Genomic DNA, 4791 nt, shown 5'->3' with positions numbered 1-4791 from the left:
CCTACATATATCAATCTCATCCGTTTAAATCATGTTCATCAACAAGAGCCTCACCAATTATCATCCATTAAGCATATTAACCCACATCACATACAACTTTCATATATTGCACCAACAATTATCATAATTCACAATCATCCAACCACTACTCAAATACTCATCTCAATCCAAATTATCTAACAACTACATCAACATTCCACAATCCACTAAATTCATACACAACAACATAATTCTTTTCAATCCATCAACAACATTAATAATTCAACTCCTATCTTAGGGTCTCTAGCCTAAGTTTTCACACCACATTACATTTTAGATACAGGAAACCGAAACCATAACTTGGCCGATTTCCCGTTCAACCCAAAACACTCTTAATTTCAACTTCCAAGGTTTCCAAACTCTACCAACAGATTTTCCAAGCTTGGGGCTCCACACCAAATCTTCCAAAATCACCAATCAAGCTCCAAAACACACATATACAATGCCTAAGCCACAATATCACACCCAAACACAATAACTTAATCACTAAAACACAAAATCTCAAGTCTTTAGCTTAGGGTTTAGAATTTCACCTTACCCAAAGACCAAGAGAGCTAGAGCAAGCCTTCCCTTCAAGTTAATTTGATCCTATAACACAATGGAGCTCAAAATCTCAACATTTTGCCTAAGAAACTCGAAAATCAAGGCTGGGAGTTCGAAGAAGAAAACGTGGCTTACCTTAAGATTAATTGTATGGGTTTTGTAGAGTTTGACACCGCAGTCGTGTGGCCGCAAACGGTGCATCAATCGGAGTTCTGGATCAAAAGTTATCAACCATGGAAGATTGAGATAAATAGGAACAAGGGTTTCAATCTCCCCCCCCCTCTTCCTTTCTTTGTTTCAAGTGTGTGTGTGTTTGTTTTAGGGAGAAAGAGTGCCGAGCTTCATTAATTAAATGAAGCATGGCTGGGCCTTGGGCCCAACTTGGGTCTGGTTGGCCCGGTTTGGCCTGTTCGGCCCAATCTTGGGCCGTTTTCTTTAAAATTGGTGTCGAAATTCTCGTTTTGAATTTCTCTACCGCATAAAACCATAAAAACCTCATTTCTCACTTTCTAGAATATATTTTAATTTATAGGTTAATTAGCCATAAATTAACTGGATTTTACATTCTACCCACCTAAATGGAAATTTTTCGCACAAAATTTGAATCTAGTTACCTGAAAACAAGTGTGGGTAGTCTGCTCGCGTCTCTGATTCAAGCTCCTAGGTGTGCTCCTCAACACCGGCTCGACTGATGACAAGTCATCCTAGCCCATTTTAGCTAGTCTTTTTCTTTAGTTTTCATTAGAATTATGCACTTTCTTGAGCTACAAGCAAGCTAATTGAGTAGATTTTCATGTTTCCCTTGATTGAACCAACCATATGTGAATTCATGCCATTTCATGAGGTTTTGAGCTATATTTGCTGCATATTGTGGAAGATTGAATACCTCATGATTTTGAGCAAAGCTTTGATTAGTTTGGTTGATCAATGATAGGTGAAGAAGGCTTGGAGAAAGGTTGAAGCAAAGAGGAATGGCTAGGAGTGAAGAAAGGACAATGGAATAAGTGACAATTGAACCGGGTTGCATGAAGTTAGCCCCAACGTTAGCCCCCTAACTTGGAGGCTAACGTTGGGCATGTAAATCACTCCCTGGAAGTGGCCAACGTTAGCTCCAACGTTAGCCCCCTAACTTGGAGGCTAACGTTGGAACTTGAGAGTTTCTCCCCTGGGCACCAACGTTTGCGCCAACGTTAGCCCCCTAACTTGGAGGCTAACGTTGGCACTTAAAATACAAAGAGGGAAGGCCAACGTTTGCGCCAACGTTAGCCCCCTAACTTGGAGGCTAACGTTGGCACTTGAATCACAAAGGAGGAAGGCCAACGTTTGCGCCAACGTTAGCCCCCTAACTTGGAGGCTAACGTTGGCGCCACTAGCAATAAGCATTGCCAACGTTAGGGTCAAAGTTAGACCCCTAACGTTGGCACCAACGTCCAAACCAGGAAATCAAGCTTGCTGCTATGAAAAGTTAGGGGCAAAGTTAGACCCCTAACTTTGACCCTAACGTTGAGATCATCTTTGGCCAACTTCAAAAACCGGTTCAATTGGTTCACTTCGGTTCTTCTTCAATCTTCAAGAGCAATCAACCAAGGCCTCTTTCAACCCAATTCCACCAAGAACAAAGGCCCAACTCAAGGCTTGAAGATCATTTTTGGAAAGTGTATAAATAGGATAGAATTCAAGTTATTAAAAGAGTTTTCTTTGGAGAATTTTCATAATAGTTTCAGAGAGCTTTTCCTTTTAGAATTTCCATAATAGTTTTTGGAGAGCTTTTGTTACTGAGTGAACTTTAATTTCTTTGTTTCCATTGCTTTTAATTTCATTTTACTTTTGCATTGGATCTTGGATTGGAGAATTGAAGAAATTCTGTTTCAATCTCAATCTTGGATCTCTCTGTTTCTTTACTGTTAATTGAATTAGCATTTCCGTTTCTGTTACTTGATTCTCATCTACTTTTTCTTTGCAATTTACATTTTCTTTGCAATTGTTCTTGTTGGATCTAGGAAGGCATTGAGATCTAGACTTGGTTTTCTAGTCTCTGGGCCCTGAGATCTCAATTTTACATTCTCTGTTTCTTGCTCTTAATGTTCATTTACTTTATTGCTTCAAGATCCGTTTCAACCCCAATTCCCTTTTACTCTTCTGTTTGATGCAATTTAGCTTTTCCTTGTTTAATTTCTGCAAATCCACATCCCAATCCCCTTTACATTTCAAGCAATTTACATTCCTTGCACTTTAAGATTCCGCAATTTACATTTCTTGCACTCTAAGTTTCTGCCATTTAATTTCTTGTTCTTTAAGTTTCAGCCATTTATTTCCTGCTCTCTTTAATTTCATGCAATTTACATTCTGCAAGTCACAAATCACCCAACCAACACTTGATTCGCTTGACTAAATCAACCACTAAGCTAAAATTGCTCAATCCTTCAATCCCTGTGGGATCGACCTCACTCCCGTGAGTTTTTATTACTTGATACGACCCGGTACACTTGCCGGCTAGTTTTGGGTGTTTTGGGAGAGATTCGTTTCTCATCAAAATATCTCATCAAGTTTTTGGCGCCGTTGCCGGGGATTGATTAGATTGACAATGATTAAGCAAGGTGGTAATCTAGATCAAGCATTTTTTCTTTAAGTTCAACTAACCCACTAACTGTTTGAATTTTTGCTTAAGCTAACTAAGACTTCATTCTAGCAGTAGATTGAAGTGTCACTGGTTTGTGTGCTCTTATGTTCTGCTTGTATGTCAGGTACAAGAAGAGCCATACCCAATTTTCATGAACAAGACGAAAGAACTCTCAGGAGGTTAAGAAGAGCCGAAAGAGGGAAAAGTATTGTTGGAGAAGAAGAATCAGACGAAGAATTCCACGAGATGGAAGGAGATACATCTAATCCAGGAGGAAGAGTTAATAATCCACCACAACAGAGAAGAGTATTGGCTTCCTATACTTTTGCAAATGCTAGACATTGTGGAAGCAGCATTCTCACCCCTAATGTCAATGCAAATAACTTCGAACTGAAGCCACAACTCATCACATTGGTCCAGAACAACTGCTCATTTGGAGGAGGACCATTGGAGGATCCAAATCAACATCTATCTACCTTCTTGAGGATCTGTGACACTGTCAAATCCAATGGCGTGAATCCTGAAACTTACAAGCTTCTGTTGTTCCCGTTCTCATTGAGGGATAAGGCTGCACAATGGCTTGAAACTTTTCCCCAAGGAAGTATCACGAGTTGGGATGACTTGGTGACTAAATTTCTAGCCAAATTCTATCCACCCCAAAGAGTCATCAGGCTGAAAACTGAGGTGCAGACATTCACACAATTAGATGCTGAATCTTTGTATGAAGCATGGGAAAGGTACAAAGCCTTAATCAGAAAATGTCCTCCAGAGATGTTTAATGAATGGGACGTGCTGCAAAATTTCTATGAAGGCCTAACATTGAAATCTCAGGAGGCATTAGATCATTCTGCTGGAGGTTCACTACAACTAATGAAAACTGCTGAGGAAGCTCAGAATCTTGTGGATATGGTGGCCAACAACCAATATTTCTTTACTCATCAAAGAAGCCGCCAACCATCACAAAGAAGAGGAGTAATGGAACTAGAAGGAGTGGACTCAATCCTAGCTCAAAACAAGATGATGCAGCAGCAAATTCAACAACAATTTGAGCAAATGGCCAAGAGGATTGATAGTCTCCAAGTTGCAGCAGTCAACACTAGCCAACCATCAACCACATGGGGACAGAGTGAAGAAACTCAAGAAGAACAACAACAAGAGCAAGTTCAGTACATGCACAACCAAGGACCAAATGAGGTGTATGGTGACACATACAATCCATCCTGGAAGAACCACCCAAACCTCAGATGGGGAGATAACCATACCCAAAACCAACAACCTTGGCAGAGGAACTCAAACCAACACAATCCAAGAAACAACCAAAATCACAACCAGCAGCAGACTAACCAAAACCCCTTCAGAAAACCTCAAAACAACTACCCCAACATCAACCAATACCAATCTAATAACCAACCCACCAACCAAAATGCCTACCATTCACCACCCACATCTCATAACCCACCTCAAGTATCACCTGAAGCCCAAAGAATCACTCACTTGGAGGCCATGATAGACAAAATGTTGAAACACCAAGAAATGGTAGCCAAGAATCAGGAAGCCTCTATAAAGAGCCTAGAGAGACAGATGGGGCA

The sequence above is a fragment of the Arachis ipaensis genome, chromosome B3 (assembly GCF_059453495.1).
Source record: "Arachis ipaensis isolate K30076 ecotype BB chromosome B3, ASM5945349v1, whole genome shotgun sequence".
Taxonomy (NCBI): Eukaryota; Viridiplantae; Streptophyta; class Magnoliopsida; order Fabales; family Fabaceae; genus Arachis; species Arachis ipaensis.
The sequence above is the reverse complement of the archived record's forward strand: the minus strand, read 5'-3'. Positions refer to the sequence as shown.